General features: G+C 40.4%; 1 protein-coding gene across 2 annotated transcripts in view; it reads right to left on the bottom strand.

Annotated features, from left to right (window-relative positions):
• Positions 1-20,031, bottom strand: part of LOC149263425 (protein TIC 22, chloroplastic-like) — a 348,042-nt gene that overhangs the window by 171,054 nt on the left and 156,957 nt on the right. The gene's annotated exons all lie outside the window — the stretch shown is intronic.

Below are 20,031 nucleotides of genomic sequence, written 5' to 3' on the forward strand. Positions count from 1 at the left end.
CACATCATCCTATGTCATCAACTTCTGGAGATCATGTTGGTGACACACCATCAACTAGTGGTAATAAAGTTAATGGAAACAAAAGTAAAGTTAAGTTTCCCTATAGGCTATGTGAAGGGAATCACCCCATTCACCTTTGTCCCTATCTGGATGAAGCCAAAAAAGTGTTGGATAACCGTCTTGCTTCACTGCAACGACTTCCATCTGGTTACAGGAAACTATCCCTAAATCCTTCACTAGTAGATGAATTGACTAACCAAAATCAATCGTCGATCAAACCCACTCTCTGAAAGTGAATCCTATGAGTCTATACCTGACCCAAATCAACAGGTCGAGGTAACAATTGACCCAATTTCACCCTCAGTAAATTGTACCTTTCCTGAAGAGAGTGAATATGATACCACTCAAGTCCTTTTTGTTTCTTCAGATTCCAATGAGCTTGGGGGCAATCCTCCTGTTCCATCAAGACAGGAGGAAAATCCCGTTCTCATAATTTAAGGGGTTAATTCCCCTGTTTCTACGGTACCCCTTCCAAGTAGTCTAGTCACTTCCTTTGATTGGAATCGACTGGCAGGATTTCGTCTTCCTTCTTATGTGCCTTTCCAGATCATAGTACAGGTTTGTAATATGATTGTATCTGGCACTATTATAGATGAAGGTGTGTCTGTGAGTATCCTTTCCTCAACTGCTTAGCAAGCGCTCAGTTCGCCGCCACTTGTGCCAGTTACCCAGAATCTGTTGGCTTTTAACAAAGAAACCAAACAACCATTAGGGATCCTTCCTCAATTGCCTATTACTTTGGGAGGAAAAATTGTTTATCTGAATGTGATGGTAGTCCCAGGCCCTTTAGATTACAATTTACTTCTTCGACACGACTATGTTTATGACATGGGAGCTATTGTTTCAACACTCTTTCGAGTGATGTGTTTCCCGCATGAAGGCAGAATTGTCACCGTTGACCAGCTTTCATTTCTTGGTCCAAATATGGCTCCTAGTCAACCATCTTCCCTAAATGGTCCTTTTGTACCAATGGTATCATCCCCGCCATGGGTTAATTATGTGGCAAACTGTTCCACACCAACATCAACTGACGATCAATTCAGTGATGTTGTACATGTACTGGGAGCATTGGAACCAGATCTCTCCTTCATGACATCTTACAAGCCATGAAACAAAGGGCATGAGGATAGTTCCTTGTCTTGTGTCAACCTCGTTAAAAAATGAAACCAAGGATATGAGGATAGTTCTTTTACTGTGTCAACCTCATTAAAAAATGAAACAACTCCCATGAGGATAGTTCCTTGTCTTGTGTCAAACTTGTTAAAAAATGAAACCAAGGATATGAGAATAGTTCTTATATTGTGTCAACCTCATTAAAAAATGAGACAACTCCCATGAGAATAGTTCTTTTATTGTGTCAACCTCATTAAAAAATGAAACAGCTCCCAAGAGGATAGTTCTTTTACCGTGTCAAAGGACAGTTCCTGGTCTTGTGTCAACCTCATTAAAAAATGAAACAAGGAGCACGAGGATAGTTCCTAGTTTTGTGTCAACCTAGTTAAAAAATGAAACAAGGAATATGAGGAGAGTTCCTGGTCTTGTGTCAACCTCGTTAAAAAATGAAACCAAGGATATGAGCATAGTTCCTTGTCTTGTGTCAAGCTCATTAAAAAATGAAACAAGGTCCCCTGGAGCAAGTTCTAAGTCGAGTCTTTGATTAGATCTCATAAAATCCCAGTCGAGTCTTTCACGTGATCTCGTAAAAGAACCTTCATTCCATCCACCTGATAGCCATGAGTAGTCTACTTAGATGAATGTAATGAAGCTTAAGGGGCATGCACCTAATGGTAAAGTTAAGTTTCCCTGTAGGTTATGTGAAGGGAATCACCCCATTCACCTTTGTCCCTATCTGGACGAAGCCCAAAAGGTGTTGGATAACCATCCTGCTTCACCGCAATGACTTCCATCTGGTTACAAGAGACTCTCCCTTTCATCATGTTGGGGGCATGTAAACCAGCATAGTTTTTCGTTTCAAGCCTTTATAAACATGAAACTGAATCCAAGCATAGTTCCCTATGGTTCAAGCTTGTGTAAAAATGAACCCATTTCCATTTTTAACCCTCGTGATTGCCATTCTATCAGCCTCTTTCATCAAATGAGCCTTGGTTGTTTTCATCCCATCGCCACCATCCCTTTGGCCGATCATACGCTTTCACTTGGTTGTTTTACCCCTTTTGAGGAACAGTTGCAATGAGTGGTCTTATTAGCCAGCCTCTTCACATCAATCAACATGTTTTGAGAAGTTCCAACATCACCGGAACCAGATGCTATCCTAGACACCACTCGTTCCTCAAAATGGAGTCCTCTTTAAGCTCTTTTCAGACTCTCTAAATATGAAAAGATTGTCGAGCGCTTGTCCTTTCCAGCTCGTTAACGGATTGGAAATGATATCTCTCTTGTATTATTTTACGCTTTTCCGGGCTTGAGAGATTACTTTACAAAAAAAACTTGTGGAGTTTTCTTTTTGTCCCTTTTCAAACTCTCTAAACATGAAAAGGACCAAGTTATCTTTGTCGTTAAACTCGTTAAAAACATCAAATAGCAACAAACTTGTCCATCTAGACAAGACCGAATTTCACCCTCGCTAGACTCGTTAAAACATCAAATAGCAATGGATTCACCCAAAGGGTGGAATTATACAACAAGCATATGTTATCCTCCTCAAGCTTGATAAAAATAAAGAGGTACTGATCAGCAATGACTGGGGAAAATTGGAAAAAGGGGAAAACATTTTATGGTAGCAAGTCGCTCTTGAACATGACACTTTCACCTCATCACCGTGACTATGCGGGTTGGGTCATTCAGCTTGATGGTTATCACACCGTTGCTCTATCATACCATCCATTACTTTGTTGTGGGTCAATGTTACGAATTCATTTTAGTGTCGCCAACATGTTCAAGAGAAGTCATTCAGTTCAAACTTCATCCTTTGCAATACCGTAAACCTTCATTTTCATGACCGCCATTCCTGAACCTTCTATCGTCAGTTGATTTTTCATCTCCAAAATCATTTACCTTGTTTTTTGTCGTTAATGTGGGATACATCAAGGTCCTCTTGCGACAAGTCGCTTCTTGTCGACATCAACACATTATCCAAAAAGTTGACTTAGAAACACCCCTTCAGTACCTTGAGGCTTGCATACATCAATGGCAGGTTTCTCGCTTCCGGCGATAGGTTGACATCACTGGCTTTTGACCGAAAGACTTTGTATGGTGTTCGACATCAAATCATTTATTCACACCATATGAAATGTACTATAGTACCTTGAGGGTCATTATCATTATCGGTAATTTCTCTCGCATCTGTTAACGGCTTACATCATTGGCTGGTAATCAGACGATGTCTTCCCATGTTCGACTTCAGATCATCTATTCACATGGTTAGACTTGTACTTGAGCGAAATATTGAACGAGATTGAAGACCCCGGATCTAGTTTCATCCATCCGAGATGTGATATTTTCAGGTGTACTAAATCAAATGTACAATGGCCTTACATTCATGGTCATCCATTCATGGGTCTATATTTGTAGACGACTATATTTCTACATGTAATGAAAGTTTATAAGCTAAGCATGGGTATGTCTTTCCTCAGCAAGTTCTTGAGAAAAAATCAAATTATCATGATATATGTATTGTAATTGATGCAGGTCACCTTCCGCTTCGAAGCCTCCTCTCCACATGATAAAGCATTTCACTCGACATACATATTTACGACTTCATGATTTAGGGGGCAACTATTACAGATCCATTTGGGCACATCAACCCCAACCTACAGATTAGTACTATTAGGGCCCATCAAACCCTAATTCAGTTGTTACATGCCCTAAAGAAGTCAACCATCAGAATGCCTAGCTTCCCAAGAAGTTCCATGACTGAAATCATCCAGAAACTGCCTCTAAGAAGATCAGCGCAGGCAAGCCTTCATTAGGGTGCGCTGCAATGTAGTCCAGTACATTGCTAGGGTGCTATGCAACGCACTTGAGCCCTCTTTGGCCTGCGCTGGGCGAATTTGAGCGAAATTGCATTGGGGTTTGGGAATATTCTTATCCATTGGATGCATCTAGAAGTTTCCCAAGTTTATCTACTCCTTTGAGCTCGAATTTGGATGAGGTAGGGAGTTAAGGAACATCAATCCCTTTATCCCTTCCTCCATGGAACTAAATCCTAAGTTTGGGAGGGCATTCATTATCACCATTTATGGCATAACTTCCTTCATTCACCTATAAAAAGACCACTCATCTAAGTGATCAAGGGCTGGAAATCATTGAATTATAAGGAGATGTTGTTAGTATGAGACTTGAGTTGATTTCAAGTATTGTAATGATGTCAAAATGTCTTGCTTGTTATGAGGAGAGGATGGGATTGAATTGGAGGAGTGATGCTGAATCAAGCAAATTGGGTTGTAACTCTTCCTTTTACTAATAAAGTGTTCAAAGCTTTTTCCATATGCTTGTGTTATTCATTGATGCTTTCATATGTGTACTATGTACTTGATTCCATGCTATGTTTAATCAATAGATCATTATCATATGCTTTGATTGGTTTTTGTCTTCTGTCTGTGTGCAGGTACTTTTCAAGCGGATTAAGTACGGAAAGGAGCGACAGAATTGGTCAAGGGAGATAAGGAGTAAGAAAAAGCTACAGGTAGGCTTCTTTACCTCTTATTTAATCTATTGGTCATAGAAAAAGTAGAGAATGTTTTGCATTGTTGTTCTAGACTTAGCTACTAATCTAGGGGTTTAAGCGTTTATCCATAGACACTAAAGCTTCCCAAAACAATGTTGCAAGAATAGTAGCATATGAGAGTTCCATCTGAATACATCCTCTTAAATCGGCTACAAACTTTCTTGATAGAAGCATTCCCCACACATCTGGCACATCAATAATTGTTATGTCCATGGTGATGATTTAGTAAGTAGAGTTAGCCAAGGAAACTTGTAAATCTTTAACAACACCAAGGACTTCAATTTTCTTCGAGTCCATAGAGAAAATGTTATGATAAGGCCTGGAAATCCTCAAATTCAGCTGATCCATAACTTTCTTGGTCATGACATTGGTTGATGCACCAGAATCCAACATACAATTATGAAGAAGGCGATTATTGATATCTAATGTAAGGAAGAAGGGTTGACTGTCTTCATTAGTCACATAACAATTGAGATCTTTTAACTTAATTTCTTCATCTTTTGGATGTGTATCAACCTTATCCTGTTGAGCCATGCCTAAAGCTTTGAAGAATGTAGCTCTCTGTGAAGGGATCTTCAAAAGTTCTAAGACTAGGACAGACATTTTAATACTATTTATCCATGCAGCCCAATCAACTTTTAATCCTGATTTATACCTTTCAGATGCAACCTGTTTATTTTGATTCTGGTCTTTACTTTTCCTTTGATATGTGTAACCCTTACTTCTAGCAATTTCCAGAATTTGTTCCTGAGATGGAGTTTCACCATACATTTGTGTGATAGGATCATTTTCATCACTAAAGTTGTTGATGGCGAAAGATGAAGAAATCATGTCTGTGCAATGACCTTAGAAGAATTTTGATTTACATTATTTATCTGTTCATTTGTTGCTTCATCCAAGATTTTTCTAGCAATAGCACATGCACTTTCTTCATGGAAACTTTCACATGGTCTGCAAAATGGGATAGGTTGGTCAACAACATTGGCAGACTCAAGTGGAGTGGGAGGTCTTTGATCATTTGGAGGGTTTCTTCTTGGCCATGGATTGTTGTTACCTCTGTTATTATTGTTATTTCTAGGTTGCACATTCTAAGTTTGATTTATTTCCATCTGAATCAACCTAGACTGCATGGCACTTGCTTTTCCTAGCATGATCAATTCTCATTTCCTTAATCATTTGTGTTAATTCTTTAATTGGGTCATGCTCTACCTCCTTTATTTCCTTTCCTTTAGATTAAGTTGGACCTCTTTCAAAACCAGGAATCTCTGATTTACCAAAAGCTCTCTTATCTTTCTCTAATTCCTCAGCGATGTTCTGAGCAACAGCGAAATTGGCAAGCTTGGCACGTCTTATCTCGTACCGAGTGTCAACACAAAAAGCCTCTAGATATTGCTCCCAACACTGTTTTGTCAGGTGGCTTGTAATCTTGAGTCATATCTTTGAGGATACTATTGAATCTTTGATTGAATTCTTCAATCGTCTCTTTTTCCTTTTTCTTAATAGAGTTAAGTTCTTTGACCAAATATTGAGACTCAGAAAGGATATGGTGCAGAAAAGAGCTCTGAGACTCCATTACATTTTGACAGATGAGCAGATAGCAGATATTCTTACCAAGGCTTTGTCGAAAGGGAAGTTTTTGGTCTTCGGAGAGCAGTTTGGACTGACGGATGTGACCTTCCCCATTAAGGGTCCCACTTGATCGAGGACACTAAGTTATGCTCATCCCCCCTGTCTGAGCTCCTAGGGATAGGAATTGAGCCAGAGAGCACCTGGGGTTGAGGGAAGTTGGAACTCTAGATAATCGGATAGTTGTGATCATTACCTCTATTGGGCATTGGATAATCCAACGCTCCCCGTGTGTTTCATGACATGGACTAACCGCCTCTCGAGGATCCGTTAACTCTGGCAATGCGTCCGTTTACTAACACCTACAGGTTTTGGTGTAACGGCAATCGTGATCCCAACAAGTGGTATCAGAGCCAAAGGTCTCGAGTTCGAATCACACCCGGCTCACGCTGGGGGGGGATTGTTGGGCATTGGATAATCCAGCACTCCCCGTGTGTTTCGTGACATGGACTAACTGCCTCTTGAGGATCCGTTAACTTTGGTGATGCGTCTGTTTACTAACACCTGCGGGTTTTGGTGTAACGGCAATCGTGATCCCAACAACCTCATAGTAAGTAGTATCCTGCCTATTATCTGACAATAAGATAGCTATGATCCTTACATCTCATGGTAAGTAGTATCCTGCCTATTGTCACTTATGGAACTTGACTGAGAATACCCTAATTGGCATCCTACCCACAAGTTGGGCTTGTTGGGATTACCACCCATCTGGCCAATGGCTGAGGAGACTTGGGATAGTTGCGATCCTTACCATTTTTGGTAAGTAGTATCTTGCCCAAGTGAAGGGATGCAGGTGTTCTACCACTTACTCTTGAGGGTCAAGTTGGGAAAATCAGTAGACAATAGGATAGTTGTGATCCTTACCTCACAGTAAGTAGTATCCTGCCTATTGTCCTTGGATATAGGGTGGTAGCTTGAGCTCCCCTATGATGATTCGTCTTCTTTAGATTCGAGAGTGTTCAACAGATGAGCAGAGATTGGGAAAGATGCGCAGAGACGAGATATGACTTGGTTCAATGATGACGATGACGAAATTTTTGAGATTAAATTCATGATGCAGTTGGAAATTTCTCCCTAGTTGAGAGGGAGTGTTAATTTGGCAGCTCATGGACAAATTCCCTCCATTGGACAACCTTCCTCGTCAAGAAAGACCCCTACTAGCCCTTGGAAGAATTTAATTTGGTCAAGGAAAGATATAATTTTTAAGGTGAGCCCACAAGTGCACAAAAGTTTAGGTTGACCTAAAGAACAAATTGAGTCTCCTCCAACACATAAATACACATCATGTCACATCACTTTGGAGCATCATCAACACATTTCATCTTCTCTCTCCTCATTTGATTGGTTCATACAAGTCTAAAATAAGGAGGTCCGAGCTCACACATGTGAAGGGAAGGAGGACAAATTTGTTTTCTATGTTCATTTTCTAATTGGGATAGTTTGACCAATTGTTGACCAGCTTTGACTTGATGTTTTGACTTGGTTTGACTTGGAAAAATTCAATTTTGGAAGGCCAAATTAATTGGTGAAGGAGTCGATTTTTTTTGGGCAGTTTGACTTGGGTTGACCACAAACTTTTGACGAAAGTTTGACAGTAGAAAATCTAAAGTTTGATCAAGGCTCTCTCTCTCCTTTGACCGAGTTTTGTGGACTATTTACACTAATCTTTGACCAACAAGGAAGGTGGAATACTTTGACTATTGACCGAGTTGATTTGAAGAGGGTTCGACTGTTGAACATTGACTGGTTAGAGCATCTTTGATTGTAATTGACTGCTATTGACTTTGACAAAAAATTGCAGACTTTGACTTTGGATCAGATTTGACTTTTGGACTCATCTCTCATTGGATATTGCTTGGTAGATTTGGATAGTCAAAATTGTTGAACATTGTATCTCTCTGTTGAACATTTGATGACAATCTAATAGAAGAAGAATTTTGAAAGGGTTTTCCCCCTTGTGGGGTTTTCCCTGGTCTTTGACCAAATCTTGTGTCTCTTGTTATTGATCTTGATTGTCTTATATTGTGCATTATTGTTCTACCTACATTTGCTATAGTTACAAGAAGATTGAATTTTTTGGGATTGCTAATTGATGAAGATTTGAACTAAGTGATTGTGCTAAGCATAAAACACTGGAAAATTAACATGACATAGGCACCAAACGCAAGCTCGTTCTTGAAGTATCTCAATTCAACAATGCTTGCTCAGAGACTTCTTGAAAATGTTATAATTCTTAGAGTTCTTCCACCATAGATCTGGAGCTCTAAAAACGTAACAACCTTGAATTTCTGAAGTAATTTGATTAGGATTGTTCAATATCACCACAGCTCTCGGACTTTTGAGTCTTTGGACTGAGGCACTGAGGTTCGACCTTAATCATTTCACAGAGATAAGAGGGCTCGGACTTGTCCATTCCACAGAGATGAGGGATCCTGAACTTGCCACCTTCTTATAGAGATAGAGAGCTTGCAATTGACACTTTCCACAACAAACAAGAATTTCTTTGATCTTATCATGGTCAACAACTAGGATGCAATGAATGCAATGGATGATCTTAGCCCTTGAACTCCAATATATAGGATTTCAATCTTCCACAAACAAGTCTTTTGTTCTTTTGCAAATTGAACTACAACATTTTCAAACTTGGGCCTACTTAGGGCTTCCTCAAAAAGGTGATCTCAGTGCTCCTTTCTTCACCATAGCTCTGATATCATGTTGATTTTCAGTTTTAATCAAGACTAGTGCAATTTTCAAACTGATATCTACTTCCAATGATACAATTAGACTTGTTTAGCACTATCCATTCATTAAGCAGTTATACGGTAAACAATGAGACAAGCGACACCAAAAATTAGGCCAACAGCTAGGGCAAAACCCATAAGGGGAAACCTAGCAAATCTTTCCTTATGAGAGAGAGAGTTCAATTCATCAATTTGTACATCAAAATATTCCAGTTAAGACATCAAGACATAATCAAAAAGTAACCAACAAGGTTACCTTCAATAGGTGTCAAGCCATTCCTCCAAAATGCCAAAACAAAAATGTCACAAATCTAACCTTCAAGAAGGTATGCAACAAGGTCATCTTCAAATCACAAAGAGCATCAGACCTTCACACTTGTCACAGAGATGATGAGCCTTAGACAAATCATAGACCTTCACATATATCATAGAACTATGTGCCTTAGAGCTTCGCATATATTCCACAGGAGTGTGCCTCAGAGCTTCATATATATTCCATAGAAGTGTGCCTCAAAGCTTCGCATATATTCCACAGAAAGTGCACCTCAGAGCTTCTTAGAGTCTTAACCTCAGGAATACCTAGTACTATTGTCATACCTAAAACCCTAGGTCTTGATCTCCTCCTAGGCCTTTCTTGGAGAGCGTTTAGATTCCCTAAAGTATTGAGCCATTGATGTGTCTCTCCTTGAATGGGCCTTGGAAATCACATCATACCTAGTCATTGATTCTATCATTAGTGATTTCCTTAATACTAGGACACCTCCCATCAGTGAAAGTTCATAAAGAGTAGGGGACACTAACTGCGGTGACAGTGGGTCTTTGACCGATTGTCATTTGGTCTAGTATTTGTCCCTTAAGTACCCCACCTATGACCCCTACTAGATTGTGTGACAACATGACTCATGTTTATGACAGTGACAATTGTGACAATGAAGAGATCATCATATATATATGATAACGACGGTTGTCGCTATCTTATGAGGGTCTGTGATGATCCCATGTTGGCTCTAGGTCACCTTGTCACCCACCACCAATGGGTGACCCCTATAGGTTAAAGTTTCTCCTAGATTTATCTTCAGTTGGCTGCTAGCAGCCCCTTGGAACCACTTGATAGCTCGATGTGCTACTGTTCTCCACCACCTGAGCTAGCCATTGTGTGCCCTCGCTCATCTGTTATGATCGTATGTTTGAAGGTGGGCCTTCCAACCCCGAAAGTATGACTTTCATTATGTAATTGGGTGTTTATGCTTGCTTTTCTTTGGCACATTTGGACATGGATTAATGGGGAGATTTGGCAGAAAGAATGAGCATGGATTGTACTCTTGTTCCCTTACCTCAACCTGGGAGTTAATCTTGTATCCTAGTCCTGTGGGATCTCTTCTATTGGCTACTAGCTTTAGGAGTGGAAATACATGGGAAACCCAATTTTGGTTGCGTGGTCCCGCCTCTTGATACCACATATCTCACTCCCCTCTACTCATTACAAGCCTTTTTCACATTTTCCACATTTGGGTCCACATTTGTCCATTGGGTCCACAAGGTCTTAGCTTCCCTCTCCCCTTGTCCACACGTTGGGTTGGGCCAGGAATAATGCCCCAGAGGTTGATGCAACTAAAAAGAAAGTTAAAAGCATAATTTGGCCACCTACAATAGGAAATGTACCATAAAATTCAAAAGATGGTTGGGACATAAAAAAATTAGTGCGTGGGAAAAAACCAAACATGAACTCTACCGCTATCACTATGGCCATCACCATGGTTCCTAGGGACCCTATGAGTGCCCCTTGTATCATTAAGGAACCCAGGATTGTCCCAACCCCTGGTGGGCGATGAACTGTCCACCCTTAAGGAATTAATTTTTGGAGGTCCCCCACCAAGGAAATATTGGAAATTTCAAGAAAAAATGGACCCTTGGACCTTGGTGGTTAAGTCAAAGTCAAATTTTTTAAGAAATTAGCTCAAAATAATTAATTTTGAGCTAATAAAAAATGGGTTAAATGAGAAATTCGAAAATTCCTCAAAAATAATTATTTCAACGACAAAGATTAAAAGTTGATCAAGGATTTATCGACGGCCGAGATTATTTTGACGAGGATCAAGCCAACTAGCCGTTATTTTTCCACTTGGAGGGTTTATCTATAAATTAGAGAGTCATTTGAGTCTCAAGCCATCTGATGTTTGGCTAAGAAAATTCTAAAGAAAAGTTGATGTAACGTTACTGTCTTGTTGGGAACATTTTTTTGAATCATAATAAAGACTTTCGGGTGTAGTTCATGGTGTTTATTGTCTACTAATTTGTGGTACGTGCTGGGTATGGGCATTCCTATATTGTGCTTAAAATTTTAAAAGTTTTTTTATTCATTAGATGGGGATAAGATCATTCTATTGGTAGATTTTGGGTTTATCTTACGTGATTTGATTCACCATATGTCTAACAAGCTTTCTTGAAGAAAATATATAGTGTTTCTAGGTTCCCCAGTCCTTGGGCTCCAAGTTCACAAATTGTGGACGTAGGTTGACCTTGTTTGGACTCCGAATATTTATATGGTTTATTTAACTTCGCTAAGGTTGTAGCTTGCATCTATTCTTAGAAATACACTTAGCCATTTATCAAAAAAATTCATAAAAAATTATTTCTCAAAATTCTTTTCAAAAGCATTGTATATTTGTACATTTGTAAATAATTTTGTAAATTATCTTTTTTAATTGGGGTTTTGGGGTTTTTTTGTATATATTGGGGTTTTGGGCATTTGTGAATATATTTTTGCACGTGTGATTAAGCAAGAAGAGCTAGAATGGAGCTAAATCTAGGCCCTTGAGGGTAAGATACTAAGATCTAGTCTCTAAAATTTTTTGCAGGGCCGACCATTGAAGAATTTGCACTAAAATTCAAATCTGAAGCAAATTAAATTTTTCAAAGCTGGGGTTTAACATTTTGAGGCTCCTAAGCAGGAGCCTCGGATCAACCCTCTCCAAGGCCATCGTCCTCCTTTTAAGCCTCTGCATCATCTGTTTGACCCCTTGCATCATCGTTTTTTAGCCCTTGAAGGCTAGTCGTGAGCCCTAGGGGCCTTGGCCCTCCTTCCTCCCTCTCTCGTGGTGTTTTAGGGCCTTTTCAGGTCTGGCCGTGGGCCTTAAATGCCTCAATCCTCCCTCCTAGGGAAGTCGCAACCCTTAAGGGCTTGTTTGCCCTAAGTCGTGTTGACCACTAGAGTGGCACCTGATGATTATATGAAGACTCCATGCCCAAGGATGATCCAGAGGACACTTGTACCATCAAATATCATCAGTGAACAGAGTTTTTAACTCTACTTCTATTTTCACATCATCTTTCTTGTACCCAGATTCCACACCCTACGGGGAATTGTAATAAGTGATACTAGTAATGATGAGTTTTGAGTCTGTAACGGGCCTAGGATGTTGGGACTCAATCAGCAAACGAGTACACCTTGGAGTGTTAAATGCTTTTGTCCCAGCCATCTTTCGCATGTTGTGGTACAATTTCCTATTGAATGTGGCCAATTATGATTTTTCTTTTAGCTCCATCAACCTTCGAGCATCATTCCAGGCCCAACCAAGATGTGGGGCAAAGGGAGGGGTGGCTAAGCCTATGTGGACCCAGTGGAGGAATGTGGACCCAGGTGGGAGGAGAGATGATTGGGGGTGTAATGAGCGGAAGGGGAGTAATATATGCGAATCGGGGAGCGAGATCACGCAACCAAAATTAGGGTTTCCCATGTAGTACCATCCCTAAAACCAATAGGTCAGTAAAAGAGATTCCACGGGACTAGGTTGCAAGGTTAACATCCCAAAAGAAACCTAGGGAACAAGAGCGCAGACCTAGACCACTCTTTCCGCCGAATCCCCCCATTAATCCATGCCCAAAGTTTCCATGATAAATAAACTAGAATACTCAATTACAAAATAATAAGGCATACCTTTAGGTTTGGGAGGCCCACCTTCAAACATACGATCATGACAAATGGGTGAGGGACCACATGGTTGGCTCAGGTGGCGGAGAAATGGCACATCGAGCTAGTTGGTGGTTGTGAGGGGCTGCTAGCTGCTAGCTAAGGACCATCATGGAGAAAAAATTTCTCCTAGGGACATCAGCCACAAAATGGTGGGTAACAGGTCCTACATTTGGGAAGAAACTTCAGGTTTTGGAAATTATGGCCATGACTAGGACTTATGAAATCATGTTTGATCTTGAGTGCGATGATTTTATCCTACAGATGTTCAAATGCTTCTTCATCATTAGGAAACATCATCCTAACACAGTCGTAGCACATGCAATCCATCTTATCATCATGTATGAGAGGTCGTGATGTCATTTGCCGGGAGTTGTAGTCTCAATTGTTGGTTGTTTGGAGAAAAGAGCAGTTGGTCTCACTTGTTGCTTATGAACTAGCAGAAAGGTTAGTTGAGCAAAACATTGAGTTGTTCAGAAGACAGTTGACCAAGGAGGAGTTGCTCAGGTTTGGTGACCAACCATATAGCAAGAATGAGCTAAGGAGGAAAGGTCTTTTCTTCATCTGTAAGGAACCTTGGGGACCTGACCACTTGTGCATGAGTGACATCGAGGAGATGACCTGGGTAGATCAGGAAGAGATTCCTTCTGACTTTCAGGATGAGTATTCTTCTTTTATAGTTGAGTCTATGGGTTCTTACCAGTGTTGTTAAAATCGCGATAAAATCGCGATTTTATCGAAAAAGCGCGATTTTTTCATTTACCCGATTCAAATCGCGATTTTTATGCGTAAAAATCGCCACTTTTTTTTATACCGATTTTTATCGAAAAAATCGCGATTTTTTGAAAAAGCGATTTTTAAGGAAAAAATCGTGGGGGCTTGGGACAGCATAGTTTTATAACTTTTTTTGGGTTTTTTCATGCAATTTTTTTGAAAGAAACAAATAATTTTTGGGTGGGGCAACTTAATGATCAAGTCTATGCCCTAGTATGGATATGCTATTCATGGTAATGTTAAATTCTTAAAGTAAAAGTGACATTCTCCTTAATCTTCATTTTCATCCTTTTACTTAAATTTTTAACATTACCATGAAATGACTCAGGATGTTTGAGAGTGGTTCCAGCCTCATTGGATTTCATATGGAGAAAGTAGAATTTTAGATTTCATTTAAAATCCAGCAGACTTATCAGTTTTTCAGGATTTTAGGATTGGGAGATTGTAATGTTTCGAGGTGACACCATCCGCCCAGCCTACCCCTGCCACCAGTAGAGGACGTGGTCTACCTCCTATAGCTCCTACTTCTAGTTCTTCAGCTTCTAGAGCACGTCAGACTCCACTGCCATTTCCACCAGCACAGGCACCAGCTTCTACATCTAGAGGGAAAGAGAAAGCTGTGCCATTTTCTCGCAAGAGGGGCAGAGGAAATCAATAGGATTAGACTTTCATTTTATTGTATATGACATTATGACATGATGAGATACATTATCATATTTTTTGTTGATATTTTGAGGCTGAGTTGGACTTGGGACTCAGGACTTACTATTCAGGACATGATTCAATGTTATGTGTGATTTTAGCGCTAGAAATGATATTAAACATCTTATATATTAGTTTTTTTATCATATTTATGTGTCAATGTATTTATTTTATGTTGTAGATGGTTTAGATATTAAAAAAATTGAAAAAAAATGAATATTTTTGTGCCAAACGATTTTTTCCCGCTTTTTTCCGATTTTTTCCCGATTTTAACGATTTTTTCCACTTTTTTCCCGGCGCCGATTAAATCCCGATCGCGATGTGTGCAACACTGGTTCTTACTAGGACACCATTGAGGAACATGAGCAAGCAGTGGGAGTTGTTGATAGTAGCTTAGAGATGCAGCCATGTTTGGTAGAGGAGATTGATGAGCAACAACTTGTTCCCATTCAACATGAGCAGCACATAGTGGAGCTCAGTGCGCATGATGGGCCATCTTTGGGGAGTCAGCTAGTGGCTCATGTTGAGCCCATGATGGAGGAGGATGAGCATACATTCTTCGGTCCAGCCATGGATGAGGAGGGGACAGATGTACAGACAGCCAGTAGGGTGGTAATATGTGCAAACACTTGTTGTCAAGAGGTGTTGGAGCTTGGCATGGTAGTTATATAGGAGGCTAGTAGATGGGAGGAGCATGGAGTTTCTAATTAGAGGAGGGAGGAGTTGTTGGAGATGGTGGTGCATCCATCTTTGGGCCTACCCATTAATGAGGTGCAGATAGACGCAGTGGTAGCTAGTACAGCTGCAATATTTCCAAGTCGTAGCCCTCTCCAAGAGTACATAGATAGGGCTTGCAGTGCATCTTTCCCACTTTTTCCTATTATAGAGAGAGGGGCAGGTTTCCTTGGACAGATCTTGTTGATTGACTAGGCAGAGCATTCTAAGTTGAGCAGGGACCCATATCAACCTATAGTAGATTGGTTCCTTACACAGGTGTCCATGCATTGGATTGGCAAGAGATCATGATTTGGTATCCTATTGATGGTGCAATATTCTTAGTCAGGGGCGTAGTAGAGCAGGGCCCCTTAAACACATCGGATGTTACATGCCCTAGTTGGCAATGAGATACAAGTCGACAGCTCTTTAGCATTCCATTCCAGCATCAGGAGAGTGACATTGGCATTGGATTGAGTCAAGGGTTGGACTGGAGAGAGGTAATGAGTTGGTACGCAATTGGTGGGGCAGCATTCACAGTCGAAGCTATAGCACAGCAGGAGCCATGGAGCATTGATGCTTGTTCTTGGTGGCACTGGGAACCAAGAGGATTTGTTGATGACAGGTTCAGTCAAATATTGGTCCAGGCATTGAGAGGTCCGTTCATGGTGGGATGACACAGAGGCATAGCACCCAATGGTTTGTATGGGATCTAGGCATTGGGTCTCCTCAGTGGCATTAGGCCACCAGACTGGTCCACAAGTTTGGATTGCTTGACGATAAGCAATCTTGGGCCAGGAGGATTTGTGATATTCCTTTTTCTGGTGTTCCTTATGGCATGGATAGGATGGACTTTCAAAGTTGGGGGCAGACAGGTCACAAGTGCAGGTTGGCGTCCTTAGCGGGCCCAGGGGCTTTTGGAGGGGTTTTGAGGAGTTTTTATGAGGTCTGATGGCATTCGCTTGGTATATTCCATCATCTGCATAGTTTGCCTTTCATTCCATTGCATTCCGACAACTTTCAAAAAACAAAGTTATTAATGGCCTGACTCAATCGATTACACTTAAGGTGGCATTTCGGGAGGAATACTTAGCAGAACACCTTAGTGTAGTAGCTCGTTGGAACCAGAACGAGAAGATCTACAGGATGGGATGGTTAAAAGCGATTTTCAATGACTTGAGGAGGCATGGTGGCCAATTTACCCTTTTTCCCACAATAAAAAGTATATTTTAATTGAAATAAAAAAAGGGAAAAGTGCTCCATGATTAAAATAATAATAAAATAGGAGGTTCTAGAGGGGTCCATCAGATTTATAAAAGAAGAGGAGGAGGCCATTAGAGGACATCTTGGATTTGATATTTCTTCTTGAATGAGAGGTTGAGAACCCGGTTCTCTACTTCATTGGTAGTCCCCAGGATGGAAACCCTCAGGTGTTTCAATGAGATTGGGCGAGTACCCATCTCCCCTTGGTGAATTCATCCAAAATTCACAAGAGAGCTTAGTAGTGCATTTCAGTTCAATTTTGGAGGGTCGGTTTCAGCGTCGAAGCATATCATCATGTACACTCTTTCAGTTATTTATTATAATGGAAGCTGAGATTATTTCTACTCATTGTGTTATTGAATTGCATGCACTCTATTGGTTTTATTTTACATGGCAATTTTCTGTTAAATGAATGCTATTTTTTATAGAGAATTTCTGGTTGATTTGAATTTTCTGCAAAATTAGTCAAATATCCCATTTGGGATATTACAAGGAGGAGCATGATGCTTCAGAGTTGCAGGTTCGGGAAGGGTCCATGGAAGAGCAGCAGTTGTTGTAGCATACTCTTCACATGGATCATTACCTTTGCTATAAGGGGCCATAGTAGATAGTAGCAGGAGGATCAGTGTTCAGTACGCGCAATCAGATCTTGAGGGATAGTGTAGAGCTAGTTGCAGACAAATACTCGAGGCGCAAACATAGGTGGGCACAATCAGATACTCAGTAGACAGAGCAGAGCTAGTTGCAGTCAGAGACTCAAGGGAATTACAAGGCCAATTGTAGGGACACAGTAGATCTATAGAGATTGAGTTTCCAACTACAGTTGCAGGGAATTCGTGCAACTGGAGGAGGCAATACGAGTTGCCCAATTGCGAAATGCAAGAGCAATTCTAGCCAAAGTGGGATATCTAGAGAGAGTTTCTATCCTGAGAGATTTCCCAGTTCAATCTCAGAGAGAGATCAATTAAGTACAAACTCACTATTGCAATAGTTGCAGCAGCGGTGTAGGAATAGAAGCTAAGCAATAGCAGCAGCAATGTGAGGTAGATTAGAGTATGCACAGTTGTTGGTCGACAATGTTGGCCAAATTGACTTCTTCACAGTGATTTCCAATGGCAGGAAGTCAGATAAGAGTGAGATGTGAAGAAAGGGGGTGAAAAGGTGTCAAACATCAACAATATTGTTTGTTCGGCTACAGGTTGTAGTGGAGAGATATTGGGTGGAGAGCAACTTCCTCACTAAGAGGGAGTTTTATACTTTTAGTAGCATCGAACAAGTGTTCTAGTCTCTATTTGTGTCAAGAGGCTAAGGAACACAAGATCTCCAAAACTCATAAAAGGTTTCGGGAGAAAACACCTAGAGACCACTCAATTAAGTTAATTAATCAATAATTTAAAAAATGTCTAAGTCTAACTTAGGAAAATTGATTAATCAAAGGGAATTAATTGATGAGATCGACTTATGCTCTAGAGACTTCCAAAAAGTGACTTGGATCAAGTCTAAGATGATCTTAGCCATCGATCAGGATTAGATCTTGGTCGTTGACACTCCAGTGAGAAATTATAAGAGCAAATCGATGGGATAGAGAAAGACACAAGAGGGAGAGCAAGTTATCTAAGGCGGAGCGAGTTTCCCAGTGCGCAGTATTCAACGAGGGAAGAATTTGAGCCAGAGAGTAGCAGGGGTTGCATCAGGGAGAATTTGCAAAGAAATACTCTAGTGGTTCTCCAATTTCCAATGTCAAGGAAGGGAGGCCAATTTACCAGCAAAGAGGCCGAGTTTTTGCATTGCGAGTTGTCCAGTTGCCAAAGCGAGTTTCCCAAAGAGGTTTGATTCAGTTGCTAGTCCCTGAATCAAGCACCAGGAGGCCTAGTGAATTGTTTCCGAAGGCAGAGACAGGAAGCACGGCTCACATGGAAAGGTTTCCAGGACAGATCGACTTATACAAAGGCAGCAATGTGTGCTCCCTGTCTGGAAGTGTGAATTACCAAGGAAGTGTGAGTTGCCGAGGGAGGACCAGAGTGAGTTCGATTGAGGGGAAAATAATTTTCCCAATTGAGAACAATTTTTTGGAGTTGAGCCAGGGAGGCTAGCAATTGTAACTCTCAATTTTATTGCGTATTAAAAATAAACCCTCATTTGTTGCACCAGTTTTCCCATCGGAGTTTTTTCGGGGAATTTTCAGTCCAAATTAATTGTGTCAAATGATTGTCTGTCCGCATCTATTTCTTAGTTCCTAATTTTACTTCCGCAGCATATTTATTTTGTGAAGAATTACAGTGTAATGTATTCATGAATTGTCATAAACAATTAAACTACTAATCAGTTAGGAGGATAAATTCCAGTTGCTGCAATTTCAAGGAAATTTCACAGTACCTGTTGATAGATGACCCACCTTCCTTCAAGAAGCATGGTAGATGGGAGAGAGCATTGATCATAGGAATAGGTGTAAACTTCTGGGATAATACTATTTGTTGACCATCATAGGGTTGTTGGTTGGTTGGATGTCAAATGAGGAGAAGAAAAATTATCTTATGGGTTACCCACTTTTGGTGGCTAATAGGACACAAAAAAATAAGTTAGGATATCGAGGTTAGAAATGAATGGCTTAGAAGAATAGAACTAACCCAAATGTATAGAATATTTGTTTAATTAAAGAAGATAAAATATGCTCAAAAGAAGAAGAAAAATAAATCAAAATTGAAGAAATTGGTGAAAAAGGTAAGTCAAGGCCCCCATAGCAATGTTGGGTATGTATTATATTATTTTTATGACTAGCTCCATGCACTGTTAGTTGCGCCGGGCGGAGTGGGGAAGTTGCAGGGGGGGCAGCCCTGCCTGATGGTTTGCAGGGGGGGCGGGGGGGGCCTGCACAGGGTCTAGGGCTATACCCTAGGAAATTTTTTACGTGGACCCAATAATGGTTGGGCGGACCCAAGGATGGGGGGTGGACCCAAGGATGGTGGGCGGACCTATCCATGGTTTGGCGCATGGTTTTCGAGCAAGGTTTTCGCACATGGTTTTGCTCATGGTATTCCGTAGATCCGGTCAAGGGAACTATGGTTATGCTCTAATCCAGGGTTAATGGATTGGGGTTTATGAGTGCTTCACCATGGATATAATGTATTGTAACATTGAAAGGAATATAATAAAAAATCAATCTAGTTTTCATAGTTTTGGATTCCAAAAGAAAATATCTGCATATATTTTTTATGTTCTCGCCATTGTATATTTTTTCTGTTTTTTAAGAATTTGTTTACAGGTAATTTTTGTACAAGGCTAAAACCTACATGCAAGATTGATTAATGTAAGAACTTGAGGGTGATTAATACAATTAATTTTAATTTTAAAGACTTCAGACGTAATAAGATTTTATATCGGTCACAATACAAGCGACTATCAGAACAGACAAGATATGCCATAGAGCACTGTAAATGTGACAATTTCTGCCAGGCAGGGAAGCTCATTCAACCTTAAATGGGAAAATTTGCAAA

This window comes from Pinus tabuliformis, chromosome 6 (genome assembly GCF_031772625.1).
Source record: "Pinus tabuliformis cultivar Carrire ecotype Pingquan chromosome 6, CPIR1, whole genome shotgun sequence".
NCBI lineage: Eukaryota > Viridiplantae > Streptophyta > Pinopsida > Pinales > Pinaceae > Pinus > Pinus tabuliformis.